Raw genomic sequence first — 24,247 nt, forward strand, 5'->3', positions numbered from 1 at the left:
AAATAATAAACAAGAAGCAGAATAGACCATCTGTTTTGTGTTTGCGAAGAAAAAGAGAGCGAGAGCCAGAGCCAGAGCGAGAATGCAACATAGGGCAGCTGCCGGATCTGAAACGTTGCAGAAGGAAAGTTTGCAGGACTTCTTTTCGGCATTTCTGTCTCTTTACCTGGATGTTTGTTATCAGCCACATGGGAGCACCGTGTAGCTTCAGCTGTTTGCTCCTTTGTCAGAATCCAAGGTCACTCTTGTAGACTCACCCAGGTCCTTCTGATTCTACAACCACAATCCTTAACAGAAGCTAGAAATAGGTCTGTCACCCAATTAAAGCCACTCAACATAATTGGGTTCCGCTGGATTTGTGTCTAGGCATATGATAGTAGTCTTAATTTTAAAAGATGGTACTAGTTTTTAGCAACAGGACTGACTAGTTTGGGATAGTAAACATCAGTAAAGAGTAAATCCAATACTGAGCATTCCTGTAGATTCCCTTATTTGAGGAATGTTTAGCACGGATTAAGTTAATATTACTAAATGAGGATCAACTACTATTAAAAGATATAGGACTGGCTTGTAAGCTACAGAGTTAGAAATCGCTGGTTGTGTTTTACTTTATTTTACCCGCAATTTAATGGTTGATATAGGCTGCAATCCCACATAAAGTTGAATTTTAATGATTCCATTGTGGAACACACATTTATTTTCCACTGAAATTAATGAACTTATATTAATCAAACTAATTTTTATGTATTAGGACCCTTGATTTCAACTGGATGCAAGATATCGTACTATACATCACTGCAGCCTTCGAGTTCAAAGCTGTATAAATATCAGAAATACCATATACTGAGTATATTATCTGACTAAGCCCTTTGTTATCTGTTCCAGCCTTTCACAGAGAACTGGAACTTGAAGTTGAACCTGGTAATTTGTCTAAATCTTTTATGAGAGCCAAAATATGTACTGTTTTGTGCAAAACAGATCCTCCTTTCAATGGGATGCTCTCCTGTGTAAGCACATATAGAATCAAAGCTAGGTAGTATATCCCTAACTGTGATTTCAGTGGAATAATACATCATACTAAACTTATTGAATCTTATAGGTCAGTTCAACCAGAGTTTATGCAAATTACATGAAAACTGAAGAGATACTGAGGGTAAGGACAGAGAACTTCCTGTAAACCTTCCTGAGCAGATTTAAATTATTGCATGTTGGATTTCCCTATATCTGTGAAATTCGGTACTATTTCCAGTGTTTTATGTAGACCATGAAACTAGGTCTATAGCTATGTTAACGTTTAATTCCAACAAGTCTAAATAAATAAACTCTAGCCATACTTGTGATCTTTGAACATAAGCCTCCCTTAAGAACAGAACAGCAAGCCACATCACAGCAGATTTGGGGGTATTCCTGATTTCTGAGCTGCCATGTGGCAAAGGAAGCTGCTGTACAAGATACACAAGTTCAGCTTCCTGGTGGTCATGGAAGCTCATATGCAGGCCTCTGCTATTGCTATAATAGGTTACAAACATCAGAGAATTAGATCAGAGAATTAGATCAGAAGAACTGAAACGGTAGGGTATGATCTGGAATAAGGCAAAGGAGAACAACATAAATCATATGGATTTTTCACTGAAAATTAATCGTAAGACACTTTTGCTACTGAATTAGGGACTGCGGCTTCAAAAGACTTGGGAGTTTCATTCCATTGCAAGATGGTACAATACGATCTGGCCACAAACTCTAGGACAGAATTCAGGCTAGTGATGGGACAACAATCGCCACTACGCCAGAGGCAGGGGCTCTCGGAAGGGGCCACACCACTTGTCACCCAACAGAGGAAAACACTGCAGTGTCTTGCTTCTCCTGCCCAAGGCAATCATCTCAGCTTAATCACAGAGCTGGCCCCAAAGCACCATCACCCCAGCCCCCAATCTGGACAGGAGGGTAGCACAGCAATAGCATGTAGTTCTCCCAGCAATTTGTGAAGTCTTCCAAAGTGGGGGGAAACTTGTGAATGCCAGGGTCTTAATGCAATGAACAGATGGGTTGGGTGGGGTAAAGATGAGCACTGGGATCAGACAACCCTCAGCCCGAACTGGAGCGTTACTGATATTCTGTAAAACAAGTAAATAGTGTAAAGCATGGTTCCTCTGAAGCAACCAAACCTTAATCACAACGGGAGGATAAAGCCTTATGAGTGAACTGGCACTTTGGACAGCTTCAGAAAGACAAGAGTCAGCCACGTCCCTGCTCACTTTCACTTTACCATACATAGAAAACTGGGTAGGAAGAAGGCAGAGGTCAGGAGTGACTGACCAGTCTATTTTCTAATAGCAGGGAATGATTCATAAGAAGCTGTCTGATCAAAGTACTCTACTGGAGGGATATTGAGTCATACATCATCCCTAGCTGCAAGCTGTTCTGTGTCTCGGTAGCAGCTTCTCAAGTGGGTAGTTGTATTTGAAAGAGTTCAGTGGAGTGCTTGTAGATAATCCCATTTCCCCCTCCCAAATAACACTTGTAATTTGGGAGATTTTTTGAAATGAAGCAATAGTCCTGTAAAGTCTATAGTGTTCGTAGGAATCCAAATAATGTGGGGCTTAATAAACCTTCCACCCAACTTCCACTGTAAACATTCTTAGTCTGTGTTTTTTAAAGATCCTCACTGGCTTTTCCTGAAATTTGGCAGGACTTAACTTCCACAGAACAGTCAAATATGCCTACAAATGTCTTCTGAGCATGACCAAAACCAAAATAAATGACAGGCCATTTCCTTGATTTATTTCTTTAAATAATAATATAAGTGAATACAGCTCTTAAACACTAAAGCAGGCTTGATCCTCTCAGATGGATCTGTTATGTTGGCAAAGTTCACCCCACTGTCTGTTGCCATCATTTGTAGTTTCTCCATTCTAATCAATGGGAAACCAAACATCTCATTCATTCATTCATTCTAGTTGTCACATCAGATGCAGAACCCCAATTAGACAGTTTCTGTTTTGGCGTAAGTTGGCTGTTTTTGAGTTGCTGAATGGTATACATCCCTAATTTTATGATTGAAAGCAATTAGGACCATTGTTGAATCATAAATCATTGACTGTAGTGCCAAACTCCTCTGGTTTCAGCTACTTCCTGATTCATGAACTCATCACTGCTTGGGGCTGCCACCATCTAAAGCTTCCCTGCATTACTCTGTATATTCGCTATACTAGACTAACAAGGCAATCACCTTGTTCTTTACTGCCTGTTGAAGATGGCATAAAAAGAGGCTAAGCTGTCATGGGCTGTTTGTTCAGAGAATACTTTTCTTTCATTCTAATTTTGGTTCTATTTCAAGTGAGCTTTTGTCGGATCTCAGCTTCTTCTTGATTTTATGTCCCGAACTTGGTAGTTTTCCCCACTGAGGGAATGTAGTAAATTGTTTTTTATTCAATGGACTCAAAAAGCTACAAGGAACTCTGCAAGAACTTTTTGGAATTGCTACTTTTTGGAAAGGTGTCTCCACCTGTCCAGCCTCTCTCAAAATAATCTATTTCCTACTGGCAGTTGCAATGCAGTATGGAGAATGAACATATATTGGGGTTTATGGGCAAAAACCAGCAATGTGTAGGTAACCAGATTCTACTTGAGGGAAAATCAAGGGATTATCTGAGGGAATTAATGTTTCTCAGTTCAAAAACAAATTCAAAAAAGGGGAAGGGGAAGCAAGTCCCACCTGAATGGCTGTCTCAGGGAAAGGTGATTTAGGTTTCTTGCCTGTCTTTATTCATCCACCATTCTTTCATATTTTCTTCCTGTCCTTTGAAACATGCATAGACTTCAGCCTTCTCCTCATTTGTGGTTCAAAGCACCACCAGCTTTTGTGATGTTTATTAAAAAAAACCCTGCTGCCATAAATTGGGTTGCCCAGATTCTGGTCTCCAGCCTGTATTTAGAATGTGCTGCTAACCAGATACTTGGTCCTTATGAGCTAGGCACCAAGTTTCAGTCAGGGATTATTCAACGGTATGGTTAGTACATCCTTCTGGCCAGGAACAGCACCTTCCCCCTAAAAGGGATGGTGAAACGGTATGGATTTTTTCACTTGTTGATGCTGTGAGAGGTCCTGATGGCTTAAAGTAAGAAAAATTAATTGATTTCCAGAATAAGTCCTGGGCTGGGGAAAAGATAAGGCCAGCTCTGGAGGAACTGTGGGGTTGCCAGGGTGATCTGGTGGTAAGGTAAACAAGGTGGAAAGAAAGGATCTTTATAACACGATCTTGAAGTTGCTGTCTTTGGAGTAACCCCCCTGCAATCTGGCACCCTGATCAACCAACTCGTCATCCCAAGTGGCAGCCCCTTCTAAGCCCCCTCTGCACTCGGTGCTAATGGGAATTGTAGTCGAACACATCTGGAGGCACCAGGCTGGGAAAAGTGGAAGCACGGCAGTGACAACCTCGTTGCTTTTGAATTATTCCCTGCATGGTACCCTTGGGAGTTGTCTGAGGTTGCGTAAGATTTCCCATTCCGCTGCTTAAAACAGCAGGGCCGACCACAAAAGTAAATCTTTCTGATAAAACCTCCGCCGTTGGTTCAGCAACCTTAACTTCGGCAAAACTGGGGAAAATAAGCCAAGCGCGCTCCCCCGCGTATTTTCCTCCCAGCAGCAACTCCCCCGCTCCGCCCCCCGTCCCCGCCCGCCCGCTCTTGGGAGAGAGGGCGCCGAGGGGTGTTAAATGTGGTCGATTTGGGAGCCAAGTGCTTGGAAATATTTCCTGATCCGCACAGGAGGAGGGGAGATTTGCAAACTGTTGCTGCCACATGGCTCCATTCTCATTGTAATGAGGTTGGCGCGTGCCTCATCTGCTCCAGGGGAGCTGCCACGAGCCAGCCAAGCGCGCCGCCACGTGCCAACTGGGACAGGGAGGCCCAGCCCGGCGGCCTCCAGACACCCGCAGTCGCCGCATCCAGGCCGGGGAGTGCACAAAAGACACCTGCTGCAGCTCCGGCAACCCTGCCTTGGCCCAGGAGCTGAGCCAGCTCGCCCTGCTGGGGCGCAGCACGTGGCGCGGAGTCTCGGTTCGCGTCGAGGGGCGCCTCGTGGCGCTGGCGTTCGAGTGGTGCTGGCTGTTCGGACGGGGAGGGTGGGCAGAGCAAGCGAAAGAGGGAGGCTGGGAAGGCCTCCGTGGCCCGGAGGATCGCGGTGCCGCGCCCGAGGACAAGGAAGTCTCGGTGGAGGACAGTCACGTGACCCAGGTGGTTCTCGGGTCGGAAGCGCAAGGCGGGAAAACGGCGACCTGATGAACCGCAGCGTTTCGGTGTGATTCCGATCCTCTGCAGAATCTTTGCTCGGGTTCAGAAATAAGCCTCCCAGCGGGACTTACTGTCCGCGCTAAGCGGATGCACTCCCGCAGGACTCGCTGAACTTGGCCCCCGAGGAAAAGGTACTCCCGTTTTAAGAGTGTCAGCTAATGCTGGGAGAAAGGACCATTGGCCCAGGGACACAAAGAGGCTCCACGACGTGGAGGGCGCGATGTCTTTCAGAGTAAAAGGCCATTTTTATTTTCAGGATTTTATACAGATGGCAGCGAATGGCGCCTCTGAAAACGTTTCCCACCAATTTCATACAGTACTCTGGCTGCAGGCCCGTTAGGACTTCGTCTGGGTGTAGGGCGCTCTACCTAGGCTCCTGTGGGCAGATGTGGTGGGACGTAGACTCACACCGCCGCTCCGAGATTCACTTTACATCCCCTGGCGGCACCAGCAGCGCCGTTTCTTCCAAGAGCCTGCGGGGGATTCACACCCAATTCACGGGTTCAGAAGGGGAATCCCTGACGTCTCCGGTTGCCCCTCGGAAGCAGGGCGTCCCCTCCACGCCAGACACTGCCTTCCGGGCCTCATTCTTTCCGAACCAAACCTGGGGCGGCAAGAGACAAGTTAACGCGCCAGCTTTCCTTTGGCGGCGGCGGGTGGACGGGGGCTTAGCTGCAGTCCGTAGAGGTCGATCCTTGCTCTTGCTATTCAGCGCGCAACCCACAAAACGAGGCCTTTCCTCTGAAATCGGATAACGACGACGATTAACTCCTCGTCCTATATCGATTGCTTCTTTTCCACACAAATGCCTGTTTATGCCTTGAAGTTCCCTCCATCTGTTTGGCTGCGAACACCTGCCATTCAATAAATCGATTTTCCAATTTAATGTAGCAGCTTCGGAGGGCATTCTTTTTCTCTCCCTCGCTCCCGCTGCCTCCACCCTCCCCTTCTTTCACTGCAGGCCAGATGCCGCTGCAACTCCAGCTCCACGCTAGCTCGGCGCTCGCCCGCCCAATCGCTGCCCGTAAACAGCAAACCACGGTTCAGCCTTCCCATTTGCGCCCAGCGCTGAAAATCAGAAGAGGCGAGACGGCGCGCGACAAACGCGGCTAGCTTTCTTTCCGAACAACTCTCCTGCTGTACTGAATGTTGGAAAAATAGGGATTTCTGATCTACCAGGTCTCCTAATTTTAATGATTATCCAGGACTGAGAAAAAAAAGACTCGGCGTACGTACAGAACACTCTCCTGCTCCTCCAAGTTTCTCAGGTTTTAAAATGGTTCTGGGGCCGAATCCGGACTCAGATTAAAATCTAATCAATTCCCCTTGCTGAGTTAAAAGTGGACGAATCTAGCGGTGCGCGCGAGGCGGGGAGAACCTTTCGGTTTGCAGTACTTAATGACATCCATTCCATTCATCCATGCCTTTGTTTTGACGTGGATTTGAAACACTGAGAAACAAGGTCATTCCCAAGTTAATATGGTCTGTCCGGAGCAGCAGCATTCTGATACAGAAGCTGTCTGTACGAATGGAGGTTAGGCACACAATGGGGTGGGGGTGGGGAGAGAATAGGAAAACCAACAACTCCTCCTAGCATCAGGTGTTAACAGCCCGACTCAGTCCGCATCCAATATAGTCCAGCATTGTGTTCTCGGAAACTCAACTGCAGGCGAGGAGCTGTAAAGACTCAAGATCTTAACAAGTACAGTATACGATTTAAAGAAATGTTAATAGGAGCACTATTCCTAATCTCATTGCCTACTAATATTACTGAAACTGATTTTGAGAAGATCTGAGCTGAGAGACTTGCAGCCCGATCCCACGTAAGGGAGGTTGTTCTTAGGCAAAGATGCGCAGGATTCACCTTAGCTGGTTCACTTTTTCGGAAAGTTGCCCCTGCTGGACCCAAGGTCTGCAAATTGTGAGAACCCTAGATTTCCACGCGGTTGCTCATTTTACAGACGGGACAAAATAAACTGGAGAGGCAGTAAGCTGACCAAGGACATCCGTCTGTCTCAGCAAGAAAGTCGACCTGACCTCCCTCTGAATCTATATAGGGCAGCGCCTACTGTATTCCCATGGGACCCAGATCTGTTTGGGATTGCTGCCAGTGATCCATAGGGAAGGAGGTTCCTATCCTCGCGGAAAAGAGGCATTTTAAAAGGGCGAGGGCGCTTACTGGTAAGCGACTTGAAATCAGGCGGGCTCTTGTTCAGAGGTAGACGGGCGGCATCTCTGCCCCTTTCCTCTCTCTAGCACTGGGGAGCCGAGCCTATTCCGGTGTTGGGTGGGCCGACTTCCACCGGGAGGAAGTGCGCTCCTTGGCCTGCTGGGCTAGTGTCCCTGTCACTTATGCTCAGTGCTCCTCTGGATTGTCCACCTTTCCCTCTCCTGCCCTTGGTCAAGCTTCTCCCCTTCCAGACCTGCTGGCCGAGCGACCCTCCAAGCTGTGGTCGGAGGCTGCTCGGGGGCAGCTGTTAGATGTGCGCGGGGGACTCTCGGGGTTGCGTTTGGTGACATTTCCTGTTCAATAGGAGCAACAATGAAGCCTCTCTTGGCGCCAGGTTATCTCCCCGCCAAGCGCTCCTGTTATCACTCTTCGCGAGCCCTTTTCTGTCTTTTCTTGAGCCTTCCTCGCTCGCCGCTCCGCGGCGTTTTATCTCACAGTTGGCTAAACAGCGGAACAAAAGAGGCGGCGGCGAGAATGATCGTCAGCGGGACTCTCACAGCCTCTCACTGCAGGATCTTGCCAACAGACTAAGAAAGGCGGCAGCAGCGGGAGCCAAGCTAGGCAACAAGATTAAGCCGCGGGAGCCTTCCCTAAAGTCGCGGCTGTCAACATGGAACTCGGAGTTTAACCTCCTGGCGTTTAGTTAACTGGTTTCCCGCCTCCTGTGAAGCCTGGTGCCTGATTGGCCGCAGAACTTAAAGAAAAATCCTGAGACAATTTGATTGGCTTCCTATTCTCTATTAGTGACCCTCGCACTTGTGCCCATAGAATGGAACAGTCCATTTGAGGATAAAATAAGAATAGGGATGTCATTCCAGGCCTTCCTGTTCCACGGGCACCAGTTTGGTCTGTCGTCTGACAGAGAACTGATGGAGATTACCAGCGTTGGCTGGTGAATTCTGGGAGTTGTAGTCCCAACCCACCTGGAAGGCACCAGACTGGGGAAAGGTCCCCTGAGGAAATTATTAGCCATCATTAGATACTTTAATAGTAGTATTTGTTTATTACATTCATTGATCAGCTCAAAAAACATTAAAAAAACAAATTGTGAGACAGCAAGTAAAAACCGTAGTTAAAACCTAATAATTATAAAATCAGTGTGGTCAAAGTATGACATCTTTTACAAATAGTAGAACAAAGCATAGCCACGTTTAGTGGAATAAAATCACATTGATCGGATAATAAAATGGATCCAGGTGACTTGGAAATCTGACTAGATGGGGAGTTATTAGGTGCAACTGAACACCTTTGTAATGAGAGCAGTATGAGAGAATGTGAGTTAGTGTTTCAGGAACTTCTTCACCACAAGAGCAAAATCTTTGTCTCATGGGATACCCTGAAATTTTGCCTCAAGAGCAGTTGTTGGGAGGACATTAAATCTTGCCAGGATTAGGGCTTTTCTGATTTTGGGAACCATCTAAGCCATTCAAGCTGGCTTAGATACCTAGAAGAATGACTGCCCAGGAACACATCTGACTGGGCTTCCAAATCCTTGCCCTGCCGTTTATGGGCTGTCTCTGCACACTGACATCCCATCGTTAGGGTCGCATTAAGCGAGAGACCATAGCATTTCAGTTTCTCACACAATGTCCTGCCCCATTAGATGTCTGTTTCCTGAGATGACATATCCTCATGAGATGCTATTGCCAGTTGGTATACTGTACTTAATCCTCTGGCTCCACTTATGGCTAAATATTGGCTCAGTACTTAGAAAAAACCAGTTGTAATCCTAATGCAAGCACATTTTGGATGGTTAGAATCACAAAACAGAATTAAGTTCTTACTGGGCTGGATTTGCATTTGTGCATTTATAGAATTTTTAAAACACTTCTGCAGATCTTGTGGATTCCCAAACCTGCTGGTAGTTCCACCCAGGTGTATATAATGCCATTTTAGGTCCGCAAAGAACAGTGCTCACAGACTGGACATTGTAAACCAAGGAAAATATTCTTAGCTTTCCCACATAATTACAGTGTGGATCCACTGAGAGACAGAATGATTATTAATCCAGTTTATTATGTCCCTACCTAGCCATCACAATCAAGCCATGAAATACAACTTTGAGAAATATAAACATGATGGGGCACACCCAGAGCAGCTATTTTCCTGTACCGAAATAAACAGTGCTAGGGAATCTGTATGCTGTAAAGATCCGCAGCATGCTGTCCACTTGAACTGGTACATTACAAACTGCAACACTACATGAGATCAAAAGTCCATGTTGTCTAACATGCCTTTATGATATTTCCCAGCAAAGTGCTCCAAGGAAACCCACAATTAGTCAGGCATGGTGCCATTAGACATTTTGTACTGTTTGTCTGCAACATCTGGTAACCAGAGGTGTACAGCCTTTGAACACAGGAATCTTGTTTTTAAGTTGTGTAAAGAGATAATTACATTTACTAGTCTGGGAAACCAACTGCCTGTTGATGTCACTGACTGACCCAAGTTCTAGGGCATGGAGGATCCAGTGAGTAATATTTCTTCTAACCATTATCTTATGTCTTGGTGTGGATTTGTATGACTTTAATTGCACTCTTTATTTTGGCTAGTAATCATGAGCTAATGTTTTATAATAAGCAGAACGACAACCAGGCATCATCCATGTAGATGGGACTACAACTTCCATCATTCCCAGCAACTTGGCTGGAGGTTGGAGGAGGCTGGTTTTCAAGTGTTAGATATGGGGTGCAGATATCTGGAATCAAAGTGCATGAAGCTCTCCAAGTGATCTCAAACCAATTAAAATCTCCCAGATCCACAGGCTTATTGAATAGGGATAAAGGCAGGGATGAGAACAACAATATATGCCACCTTGAATACCTTGAAGGAAAAAGCAGGATATAAGCATCCTAAATTGGTGAAAACATAATCACTTTCAGGGGTGACAGCAGCAGCAGCTGCTACTACAGGTCATATTTAACGTTGAAATATAAAGGTTAAATGTATGGCTGGTATAAACTGATGCCACTCTGTTGTAGTTAATAGAGTCACCCTTGTTTAATGGCACTGAAAAATCCAGAAATTAGGCAACTTTGTACTTGCCAGAAAGTCCTGCACCTGCTGATCTTATTATATTATACATTTGCTGTTGTTGCTGTCATGTGATTTTTACAGTTCCTTGTGGACCAGAAGATACACTGTGAAGTTCTCTTCTGTTTTCATGGAGCACATCTTAAGAACACAGAAGCATAATTTCATTGCACTAATACTTTCTATTATGGAGCTCACATCTGTATGTGCGAGTTGGGATGTATGATAGAAACTTAGGATAACAGCAGCATAGATAGATTTAAAGAGCCATTTTTGACCTTCAAGTTCATTAGAGCAAGAACCTAAATTAAAAGATCATCAATAGGTTGTCATTCAACCTCTGCTTAGACACATTCAGCGAAGGGGAACCCACAATCATGTTGCACTATTGGTGTCGCTGTTGAATTAGTCTGTTAGGAATCATTTTCTCACATTTAATCATAATCTCCCTCCCTCCAACTTAAATCCATTATTCTGTGTCCTGCCTTCTGAGATAATACAGAACAGGTCTTGGCCTTCTTCTGCCTTGTAATTTATGCACCGATGATTTTAAATGGTTAATTTTATTGTAAACTGCCCAGAGTCCCCCTGTTTGGGGGAGATGGGGGGTGATAGAAATTTGAATAATAAATAAAGAAAAATATACTTTCAGGTATTTGCTGAGTGTTATGCACCCACCCTCAGTTGCTAAAATCCTTATACTGCATGTCTTCATAATACTTCGTTTCTAGTCCCCTCATCATCCTCTTCTCTGAACTGTACCTGTTTGTCTTTTGACTCCTTCTTAAAGCAAAGTGCTGGCCAGTTGTGGACATAATACTTCAGATGGGAATCTGACCAACATAGAATACAAAGGAACTATTATTTTTTGTGATTTAGAAATTATACTTCTACTGAAGTTTTGTTCTGCAGTCACACTACAGTGCATATTTTCATTTATCTTGTTACTTTCAGGCCATTTTTCAAACCTATCAAAATAATTTTGAACGTTATTTCTATCTTCTATGATCATATCTAATTAAACTAATGTGTCATCTGCAGAACTGATGGTCATGCCCATACCTTCTCATCCTAAAAACACTGAAGGATTCAGGATCTGGGGCTGAGCTCTGTGTGACTCCCCACTCAAAACCTCTCCACTCCAGTGAGGAGCCACTGATGAGTACTCTGAGTACAATTTTTGACCCAGTTAAGTATTCACAAGGGGGTATTTTTTCAAATATTTTTCTGAAATCAAGATGGACATCTATAATATTTCCACACTGTAGTAGAAGAAGCTACCTTATGAAAAGTTTGTATGACCAGATTTTTCCTTAAAGAATCCATACTGACAATAACCATTCACATTTTTTTGCCAGCTGTTAATTTTGGGGGGCAAAAAATAAAATCCCACTATTTCTGGGATTCCAGGTTATCTCTATATACACTTCCTTGGTGATCAGTCCCTCTTTCCATCTCCTATTTGTCTCTTGTTCGCTTGTTTACACATTTTCATTTGGGGCCCTTCGGCTTCTTTTTTCCCCATATTGGAACTGTTTGCTTTGAAACGTGTGGGAGCATAAATATGGTACCTGTCTGCAAAATTTTAAAGCAGCTGCATTTTCCCCAAGATTGTGCGACTGCCCCCTGCAGATAACACAATCCTGGGAAAAGGTACACAACCTTCTCCCCACCACGTTTGTGTCCGCTGGGATATACCTATCCTTTGTCACTTCTTTATTGGATGATACACCTTGCACTGTTGGGCCACTGTAAGAAACTAGAAAGCCTTCAAGAATCCCATCTTGCCAAGCTCTGTTTTCTCCACTACACAGCTAGGAATCAATGGACTAAACTTCTGTCACCCATTCTACAAATGTATTCCCTACCACCTGTGGGAGGACTTAGATCTTGGAATAGAGAAAATATTAGATTTTTGAAAGTGATGCTAATAAAGACGCAATAAAGATGTAATAAAGATGCAACTGTCGTACAATCATCTTGGTATCATCATTATAAAAAACATAGACACCTCTCCCAGTACATGTTTAACATAACCAGTGCTTCACCGAGAAGGGCTTTACGATCCCTTCGCCTGCAGAGCATGCCCTCCACACATCTGGAAGGGAGGTTTTGTAAGCTCCCTGTCGAACAACGCCTCTGCCCTTGTTGTGTTGGTCAAGTGGAGGATGTTATCCATTATGTCCTCCACTGCCCCATATACAATGAGATCAGGGCCAAATTATTAATGGGCCAAATTGTTAATGGCAGATGAACTCAAAACCTGATAACTGATTTATCTTCTTGCAGATATGTTTCCAATTGTTAGCAACCAAGTTGCTACTTTTGCTCTTCTCTCATTTAAACTTAGGAAGAGATATTTAAGTTCTTAGTTGTAGTTTTGGCTCTATTTTGTTGTAACCTTTTTATATCTAATGCTTCTTCTATTATTTTATTTTATAATTTCACTATTTTATTGTTTTAATGTTATTTTATTGTATTTTATTGCATTTCTGTGTTATGACCTTTGGTTACAACAATGTTCTTCATTGACGTACTCTATTGGATGATCTTGGAGAAGAAATAATCTTTTCTTTTCTTATTGTATTTATGGGGCGTTGTACCCCACTCATCAGTCCAAAGATTTATTGGAAATTCCCACAAAACAAAGGTTATTTGTGAAACAAATAGTCATTAAATAGTAGAGGAGAGAGTATTTCAGTATTAAAGGGGTTAACAATACCTTGAAGAGCTCTAAAAAGAAACCTACGCACCCTCGAAACCTCACTGGGTGGGGTACATGCAGATTCACAACTGCCATTACTATCATAGCTTCTTCTAAAGAATTGTAGTTTTGGGAGGGTGCTCTGCTTAGCGTCTTTTAATTTTAGTAACATTTTAATTTATTTTCTCATCCTGGTTGCTAACCACTTACTAGAACTATGGTACTCAGGTTTACTTGGCAGGGAGCCATGGCGGACACACCAATCTGATCCAGGTAGTCTTGGATTGTTCCCACACAATCTTTCTATGGGAATCTCAGTCTTTCCTCTGAAATCTCATGGGAAGCTATTTCAATTGGATTGGGAAGAGGTGAGGGTATTGGAAATGGGTTACAGTCTTCCTTAATCTGCTCAGATGAACTGAACTGAGCTTCAGAAAAGTTTGTGCAATTACATCCTCATGACTTTAATGGAGCTCCAGGAGAAAGATGGAGAATAAGTGCTACAGTTGCTTGCAAGATTACTTATCCAGGGTAAGGTTCTGTTCACTGGCTCTACTAATTTTTGTTGGAAGTCCTGGGAAATCCAGCATGCCTCATTAGCACGTGAATTAGCATGTAAATTGAGTTCTTCCACAATGCAACTCTGAGGAAGCTGTTTGTTGCCACTCCCACTTCCTCTTTCTCTCCTTCTTCCACCCAGTGAGAAGCAAGCATGCTGCTCTGCTCTCCATTCATCAGGGCCATGTGCTTGGGCCTTGATGAAGAATTCAGCCCCTTTCTTCCATGCAGCTCTTGGCAACTGTAGGGCTGAGAGTTTAGGGCAAACTAAGTATTTAGAAAGAAAAGAAGAACAAAGGAACTTCATCTTTTCCACCAAGATGAATGTAACAGAAGCAACAATAAAGTCAGTAAGAATTCTTTTACTTATCCTAATCTTAATTAACCTAATCTGTCTAGGCGTGTGATTCTTTATGCTTGGGAGGGCTGAGTGTGTAAGATCCATAACCTGTATTTCTCTGGCATGCTCATTAAAGCTATCTAAGATAATATTCTTTTTCTGTGCCAGCTTCTCAGCTGTGGTTTAAGCTCTGCTCCATTTTAGTGATTATAGCAGGCCACTAAATTGGCTTCAATTTTTATCTCCAGTCTAGAATTCATAAGAATTTTTGAATAGGTTTTGATATAACACAGTTATAAGTCTGCTTATAACTGAACAGTGGTGTAGTTTCCTTCCTGAAGTTGTAGCACCTTGTCTTGTTTCTACAGAAGGGACTCAAGTTCAGTTTTGCCATCTCCACATTGGGTTGGAATTCCTGCCTGAACCCTGATGAACTGCTATTCATCAGTGTTAATATTATTGGGTAAGATAGATCTGCTATAAGGCATTTTCCTCTGTTTCTACCAGTCCTGGATGATTTGCTATAATACAGTAAGGGAATATAATTATATCCACAGCTTCCTGTACAGGGTGACATGCTAAATATATAAAATTCCTGTTTTAACACTAGTCTACTTTTATGCTTCAGTGAGAGAAGGGGAAAGCTGGCTTGGATCCCATTTGCAATCACACAGTGCCATCACCTCCCTCTCCCTGCCCCGAAATTAAACAGAATCTGTAGACATTTATAAAGTAAGGTTCAGGAAATAGAATGTATAAATAAAATAAAGTAACTAACACAAAGGTGGTACTGAAAGTCCCATCTTATTTGGCTTTAATTACAGTACATATTTCCTTTGTATACTCTGTCTTTCTATTATTTATCTGTTATCTTCCTGAATCCTCATGCATACCATCCCATGCTTTAATTTAGATTTTCTTGCTTTTTTCAAGTACTATTTATTTATTTATTTATTTATTTCCAAATGGATTTTGGTGCTCCCATATATTTCTCTTTCCTTTTGTTATCCATCTTCATTATGTTCTTCCTCCCAGACATAAATATACACAGACATGTCTTGTGGGATTTTGTTTAAGAAGCACTGTAAATTTGCACAAGTAAAAGGACACAGTGCAGAAGTTGGCTAACTCTCTCATACTCCCCAGATACACAACCACACAGAGACACATATGTATGTGTTTTGGGAAGAAACTTTTGTGGTTGTGCAATATAGACTACTGCAATGCGCTCTACATGGGGCTACTCTTGAAGAGTATCCGGAAGCTTCAGCTGGTCCAGAATGCAGCCACGCGGGCTATTTTTGGCGCTCCTAGAAGGGCGCACATAACACCTCTACTACGCAAGCTGAATTGGGTGCCAGTTTGCTTCTGGGTCCAATTCAAGGTGTTGGTTATCACCTTTTAAGCCCTACATGGCATGGGGCCAGGCTACCTGAGGGACCATCTCATTCCCATAACATCGACCTGCCCCACCCGGTCATGCAGAGAAGGCATTTGCGGACCCTGTTGGTAAGAGAATTCTGTCTGGTGGGGTCCAGGAGGCGGGCCTTCTCTGCAGTAGCTCCTGCCCGCTGGAACATCTTGCCCCCGGAGGTGAGATTAGCCCCATCGCTCCTAGCCTTCCAGAGGGAATTGAAGACCTGGCTCTGCCATCAGGCTTGGGGCAGGGAGGAGAATAATCATACTTGGGGTTGGCTAGTGCCTTGAAGTGCCCCTCCTACATAAGGATTGAATGAGATCATAGCCATCGGGATTTGATTGTATTAGGTAGTTTTAAAAATTGTTTTAGCCTATTTTTATATTGGAATTTTATTGTATAGTTATTGTTTTATGCTGTAAACCGCCCAGAGTCCCTCTGTTCGGAGGAGATGGGCGGTGACAAATTTGATAAATAAATAAATAAATAAATAAAAAATATAATAGATGGCTTCCTCTCCAGATCTTTATAGCTCTATTCTAGATCTGAATAGTTAAATGGAGTTATTTAATGAACATTGTTGACTACAAGATATTTGACTGAATTAACATGAATAGTGGCTACATATAGGTTTTGGATTATAATTAATTTATTTGGATAAGACAAGAGAAAAATTCCATGGCATGTGGAATGTTAACCATATGGTGATAATCAACTTCTGCAGCTAGCTAACAAGAAATGCATGCTGTCTCTTTTTAAAGCAACTATTATTACTTTAAAAACTGTGTTCATACAATATACTGAGCTACAACTAACAAATTATATTTTAGCCTAACATGTTGTTAGAACCTAGCCTCTGTGATTGGTGAATGGTTCTATGAGTCCTATGAATCCAGAAAATTGGATTAAGTAAACTATGATTCAGTAAACTATGTATAAGTGTGTTGTGTACACACAGCCACAAGGTAGCAATGCTTATCTCAGCACTAGTCTACTACCCCCACTTTAATCAACAGATATTAGAAATAAAAATTTGTGGTTGGATGAATTGATGAGATTGTCAGAAAGAGAGTACTGAATGTATGAAGTGCTGTATAGACATGATAGGAGCAAGGATGATTTGCAAGGTTAGAAAAATATGGTGAAGTACAATGAATGATGATCTGCTAAAGGGTGAATCAGTCACAGGAGAGGCACACTGGAAAGAATGTGGCCAAAGATGACTCTTACCTCCACACCAATTAGCCCACTTGAGAAAACTTGAATGGGAGACTTTTTGGATGCATTGGTTAATAATTAAATGATGATTATTAATTAAGTTAATAATTTATCAGGCACTGGCAAGACATGGTATTATTGCCAGAGATCTATAATTAAGTGATAATGGAACCTGAATATTGCCACAAGTCCAATTTTATTTATTTATGTATTTATTGCACTTATATACCGCTGGATTCAAAACTGTCTCTCAGACCGAACAGCATTTCGTTCTGTTATACGTAGGGTCGCCATGAGTCATAAACGACTCCACAGCAACTAATAACAACAAGTTTCTAACATAACTAGTAACAGGTACAATAAGATCAAAAATAAAATGAATAATAGCTGAGGTAATCCTATGGTACCAACCCCAAGTCAATAACTATATTAGGCTTCAAACACCTAACAGAAGTGTTCTGTCTTTGCACCTTCCTGAAGGATGGCAGGGGAAGTGACACTTAAACTTGATGTATTCTATACATACCCTAGCTGAATCAAGTAATAAAACTCAGAACATGCTCTGCCCTACTGTAAGTTGCCTTCACATGGAACATTTTTTCTGTGTGTACATATGTCATCAGCTCTGTTATGTGTACACACCTACATGTATACACACAGACTTGCCAATTTAATTGTAAACATGGAAAGCCATGATTGAGTACATCAGCCTTCCCCAATCAGATGAATTCTAGTTACATTGGTTTACAAAACACACAATCTTCTATCCACACTCTTCTGATTATGATAGCTAGGTCTAATGAAAACTGTAGTGAAACACATCACACCTGAGTGTCCAAGTTATAAATATATCTTGCTTTTATTTTATTTTTTTTAAATCACCTGGAATCTTGGGAGCTAGGCACTACAGAAATTCATATCAATAGAGTAAAATAGATACATTTAAAAGATCTGCTTTACTGCCTTGGGCATAAAGTAAAATCAATTTTTACTTTATTTTATTTGATATGAAAATTATACATTTGATATATATGCAAGGAAGAAAACTACCCTATGATTTGGTGGTATCATCATTCATAAACTTAAAGCCAAACACAAGCTAAGAATGGGGTAAAACCGAGAGCCTTTATGGATGCAACTGTGTCATCTCAAGGTTACTTATTAACCTCTCTGGATGCTTTTGAAGTGGGAAATACAACGTGAAAGATGGAATATTTGGCAGTAATAAAGACCTTTGAAATCAACAACACAGCAAGTAAGTCAAAGAACACAAGGGTGTGAAATATTGGGCACTCAATGAGTCTTTAATCTAAAGGAAAGTGTAAGGGTATTTCCTGAGTGGGAAGAATATTGTGTTTGAAAATGTCCTTCCTTAAAAAAAATGATAAAAACTCCCTAAAAATGGGAGATTTCCCGCTCTGAAATTGTCTTTATTGGCAAAAGCATTAATGCTGCTTACAGTTTACAGAGCACATAAATCAACAGATACTGGGATGCACGGAGTACTCCTGTGCATTACAAACTTATATTACACTAGCAACGATTCTCTCAGTTTCATTGGAATAAGATATACTTGGGATGGGAGTGAGATTTTCAGAATAATTCAGTTGTTACACATTTCTTCATTTCATCTAGAAGAGGTTTTCTCTGGTGACTTTTCTCCTTTTTGTCAGAGGCTACAAGCAGATTTTCCTGATGTTGTGGCGAGTTCTGACCACTGTTGGGCCCATGGGTTCCCCTTTTTCTATAAAGCTGAATGGAAAAACGGTTACAATGACTTGTACGGCTTCATCAACCCTAGGAGTTTACTACCTCTCACATGCTGAAATGAACATCAAATATCTGCTCTCACTTGTGGCCCAGTTTAGCAGAAGTCAAGAGATAAACAGGGTGTTTTAATGGCCCATAGTGTTCAAGGAGCAGCAACAGAAGATGCTGTATCAGAGGCAGCAGGCTTCAGTATCAGTTGCTGGAGGATTTGGAGTGGCTAGGAAATCACTGTTGCCCTTCTGATTAATATTTCCTAACCATCTGGTTAGAAACAAATGTTTATAAACAGAAGTCTGGAGTCTGAACTATTAAAAATGTTTGGTTTGATCCTACAGAGACCTTACGTTTGAATGAGACAGCAGTGATCACATCTGTGGCATCTAATCTTGTCGGAGACATGTCCTCTTGCAACAGACACTAATGCTCATTGCTATGTTAATTAAGTATGTGTTTGACTCCAACTCCTTCTGGCATATATGTATTGAACATTTCATGCCGGGATATCCATCTTTTTTTTTTTCTGTCTCTCATTTTCATTCTCTCTCTCCTTCTTTTTAGAACTCACTATTCTTCCCAAATGCCAAAGTGGTTATTCATGTATGCTAAAATGTGACCCTGTTGGCACAACACAGCTCTGACCCTTTTGTACAGGTGTGCAATATTACAACACACTTACAAAACAAGTGGAAGTTGCACTACACTGGCACAGTGCTCATTTTGTCATTTACTGCCCTTGCACCCTGCATGGATGTGTCTAACTGGAGTTATTGAAACAGTGATTGGATGACTATTTCATTTATTTATTTGATTTATACCCCATTTTTCTATTCTGGCAAGTTCTCAGGGGGGCTGAATACTTAAAAAGAAAGAGGAGGAATTAAAGATGTCAAAACATAGATAAAATTAACACTAAAATAGGCACAAAAATCATTTAACAATTAGATGTCTGATGAAAGAGATGTGTCTTGAAGATTTTCCTAAATGCTGAGAATGTGGAGGCCAAGTGCAACACCTAAGAGAGTGTGTTCCATAACCTGGGAACCATGTAGGAGGTTTTCTCATGTATCCCCAAAAGTTGGGTCTCCTTCAGAACAAACTCCCTTACAGATTTTCCAGCTGGATCTGTTAGTAACCATAAAGGCAGACCCTTGGATAGTTGGGCACAAGCCATTTCCAGCTTTAAAGTTAAGAACTAACATCTTAAGTGGTTTCTGATAAGTTATTGTCAACCAGTGCAGATCTTTCACCCAGGCATCATATGATACTGGCCCCTTGTATTAATTAACAGCCTACAGTAGCTGTTAACACCCTACTCTATTAATTAACAGCCTAGGGTTCTATTTACACTTTCATGTGCACCTACAACAATCTAGATGATTCTCATTCATAATTTCTGACATAAAGTTTAACTCTTTTATCTATAATCACTTCACCTTTATTCATCTCTCTTACATCCTTTCTCTTTCTCTAAGTTTCAGAAACACACTACTATTCATTTATTCATGCATGCATGTATGCATACATGTAGGTAACCATATACTGTTAAATTCCAAATCACAAACTTTCATATGCCATTACCATCACTAGATGGGACCTTGAATATTTACCTCCAGTGCCAATCATGGCTTTGGTCAACTGAGGCTTTCATATAACCCTCTAAGAAAAGGTTGGGTACTTGTAGTGCCCAGCCTTAGTCACACCAATACTACTGTACATGCAGCATTCCTTGCTAATTTTAAGGACACAATACCAGTAGATTTTTGCAAATTTAAATCAGTATGCCATTGTGCAACCAGATTTACCCAAACATGCTCATACTATTCCATGCAAGGTAGGCTAGCATGACTAATCTAAAGACTATCTTGTGTGTCTTCAAAACATTATTAAGTCTTGCAATAAATATTTATTGGTCTCCATTTTACTGTATCACTGCAAAGAAAGCCCAGATCTGTTTACCAAGTAGTAACTATACATAAAATACATGATAAGCCTGGATGGAATGTATTTTCTCAATACAACAAGCTTAAACCTTGCATTGTCTATATTACATCATCAGATTTTCAGCTCATTTAAATTTGTATTGATTTCACAGAGATTCAGATGCCACCAAAACTACTAAAATGGAATAACTTTTCAGTGTTTTGGGATTAATAATACTAGAAGCCTCCATCTGGAGGAATCTCTGGAGTAATTTTTTTGTTGGTTTGAGTCTCAACTTTTTGTGGGGACATGATACAAGAACAAAATGTCCCTACAAATTGCAGCATCGCTACAGGGACCTCCGAAGTATAGTAACTCTATCCCAGTGACAGGAAATTCCCATGATTAGGTTTGCTGAGATCACTTTCTTTGGAAACTGGCAGTTACCCACTGCATCATGGCAATGTATATGATGCCCAAACCAAACCAAACATAAATTAGCCGACACTCATTTTTCTGATGAAGAGCATTGTTCCTCTTTTATTCAATGACTTTTTTGTTCTTTTACATCCTGGACCAATCAAAAGTCTTGGTTGTAGCTGAGCCTTGAGTGTAGACAATAGGTTATTCCGTCTATTCTGTTTACAGGGCTGAAGGAATGGTCAGACACTTTGTCATGTAGAGAGTGGGGGTTGTTTAAAGCAGTTTTTCCCACCATTTAGAAAGAGGCAGAATCCTGAGAGGAAAACCCTGTCATAATAATAATCTCCATCCTATTGAAGTCCTTCCACCTCCAGCTTTATAATTTAGGTGGGGTTGGAATGCAGCATGCTCACAAGCTTTTATACTGTTGAAATCAGGAATTATATGCTGGGGCTTTCAATGGCACACTATAGAAAATAAATTACTTCTCTGAGTCTTCTTCACTAATGACTCACAACAGCACTGGAGTAGCCTCACCACCCTGTTTTATCCCCAGTTACATACCACTACCTTGCCCCCAGCCCATGATTTAAGCATTCTCATCCTTCTCTTTCCTACATCACAAACACAGAGGAGTGTGTTGGGACTGAGGACAACACACAATTAGGTCAGCAGCTCCTTCTTTCTCCACAGCAAGGGTGGGGCTCCATTGAGGTTTGCAAGGGAGGAAAAACTCTAATTGTAAGAGTTTCACTGGAGTGTCTATCAGGATGATTTCCCTGATTTTGTTGTAGATAGTTGGCAACATCAGGCAATGGGTAATTGAACATGTCCCTCTGTGTGTGGTGGTCTGTGAGTGACTTTTATTTTGGGGGCTTGCTATTTTTTATTGTGTCCATACCCCGATACTATGTGGATTGCAGTGCAATGCCTGGACTGTAAATATAAACTTAAATATAGCAGCTATGGTAATTAAACCATCTCCTTGACCTAGGATAACTGGAGAAGGGATGTAAAAAAAAAGCAATTCAGTGAGGACACTTATATTTGCCTTCCAAAGTTTATGCTCTGCACTTTGTTACAGAATAGAATCTGTCTGAATATTAGTGTAGTATGCATTATGTTTTTGTAATTTTCTTTGGATTTATTTTTATTTAATTTGCATTATCTTCAAGACATTAAAGTGACATTTAAAAAAATGCAGAAAATTCATACCAAAATATATAATACCATTGTAGATTATGCATCTACAAATACATGCCAACATCCACTGAAAAGGTCTTCTGAGGCATCGGTGAGAATAGCAATGCCTTGCTGCACACAGACAGCCTTGTTCTGTATTCTCAAGGCTGATGACCATTGAATATCCCTCATCTCCAAAACATATGGAGGGCATCATGTTGGAGAAAGCTGTTCTAAACATTTTAGTGAATATGACCAGGAAGTAAAACAAAGAGGTCCTCTGATTACCGGCTCCATTCCATATACAGATATTGTTTAAACTGGAAGCTGGCTCTTCAGTGCTGGCTACCTCTGCTGTGCTTGAAGGCAACATCTAGGCTGTACAGCTATTGAGTTCTGTCTTCCTGCACAATGTTGCCATTCCTCATTTCCTGAGAAGGGTAGGCAGTTAGCAGTGTGCAGACTGCATGGGGCTCTCCATTTCTTTTCTGAGGTCCCCAGAGCCCGCCCCCCCAAACTTGTGTCACCAGAAGTTGGCAGTATATGTCATGAGTACTGATGGTGAGCAGGAGGGGGCCCCTATCCAGGGGGGAAAACGCATGTGTATTCCCCCCTGGATAGGGGCCGCCTCCTGCTCACCATCAGTACTCATGACAGTATAGCTCCAAATAACAGCAGTCCCTGCCAGACAATCTGCTGCTTGAGTCAGCTGCCTTATTCTATCTCTAATGGTCAGACCCATCTTTTTTAGCACGACTTTTATTGGAAAGCTTCCAAATAGATGAAACATGTAATGATGGAAACAGCTCATAATCCTACTAAATGCACCATATCTTACATGACTTCCAATATTCAGACTCAAATAATTTATTTTGCATTGAGCATATATTAGAAAATAAACAATTAAGCAGACACTTGTTGCCCACTTGACTGGTTCTGGGCAGGGGCTCAACTTAATTCTGCAGTTAGCTTAAATGAACTGTTGGACAGTATTTGAAGGGTCTCACTTGAAACATGTATTTCTATAGCCCACACTTATTAATAGTGGGACTGAGAGAACTCAGTGTACAGCCTCACACCCAACAAGCCTATGGTACTATGTGTAGCATGTTGGAAGCAAACCTCATTAAACTTAGTTCTGAGAAAACATGATTAGAGTTAGACTGCACACTATTCTGCAGAGTTACCATATTTCTTTCTCCACCAATATACTGTGTCTGTAACCAATGGTGTGATAATGATAAATTCAGTGCATAAGTCATTTCCTGATGTGACTTGATGTGTGAGGGGTTTTTTTTTTGGCTTGTCCTTCCATTGCCACCATTGGGAATTAGAGGATGGAAGGTGGAGAATGTGGGTGGAATATTTTCAGAATAGGTCTTTTTTTTTTCCAGCAGAAGTGATGCTGTCAGCACTTGCTCTTCATGGTGTTACTGACAGAAGAAGAACAACTGTGCAGTTACCTGCAGGTCTTGGCTATGTGCTGCACACCAGAGTCCCTCCAAAACTGTACAGGGGTGGAGGAGGCATGTTTAGGTTGCAGATGATTCTTTCTCTTAGCCAAGCCTGGAAAGGTGAGGCAATAAAAGTGCACATTCCTAGTGTCCAGACCAATCTGCTGTACCAGTCCTGTCCTGGTACATGGCAGGGTACCAAAGGCTATACTTTAACGCGCTCATCCCACCTCCCATCTAACCTTTTCCAGAAATGTTGGGATTGCAACTCCCCAATTTCCCAGCCATCGTAACCAACAAAGGTCTGGGAGTTGCAGCTTCATGTCTGAAGGGTGCCAGGATGAGGGAGCCTGCAGCATTTGGTATACCAGGAACACAAAGTAGGAGGTGATGTCAGCATCACAGTATATTGGTAGATGAGGAAGTGAGACAGGATGGTGATTTCAGCAGAGGATGTGAACAAAATGGTCACTTCAGTTCACCATTGTTGGATATTTGCTGAGTTATCCTAGTAAATGGCCCACTGCCAATCCCTGGAGTCTTCTGGCTCTGTCGATCATACTTCTCAGCACCTCCAGCCTATACAATCTTCCAATGAGCCAATAGTGTGAGGAGTAAGGACAAGTATCATGTCCCTTACCTTCTCCTCCATCACTGATGTGGAACAAATCTAGAGGGAGAGACAAGTGAATGGGCAGCACCACAA

At 42.1% G+C, this 24,247-nt stretch overlaps 1 protein-coding gene across 1 annotated transcript in view; it reads right to left on the bottom strand.

The window, feature by feature from the left end:
• The window catches only part of SPINT1 (serine peptidase inhibitor, Kunitz type 1), a 472,802-nt gene that overhangs the window by 153,774 nt on the left and 294,781 nt on the right, over nucleotides 1–24,247 (bottom strand). The gene's annotated exons all lie outside the window — the stretch shown is intronic.

Source organism: Candoia aspera, chromosome 1 (genome assembly GCF_035149785.1).
Source record: "Candoia aspera isolate rCanAsp1 chromosome 1, rCanAsp1.hap2, whole genome shotgun sequence".
Taxonomy (NCBI): domain Eukaryota; kingdom Metazoa; phylum Chordata; class Lepidosauria; order Squamata; family Boidae; genus Candoia; species Candoia aspera.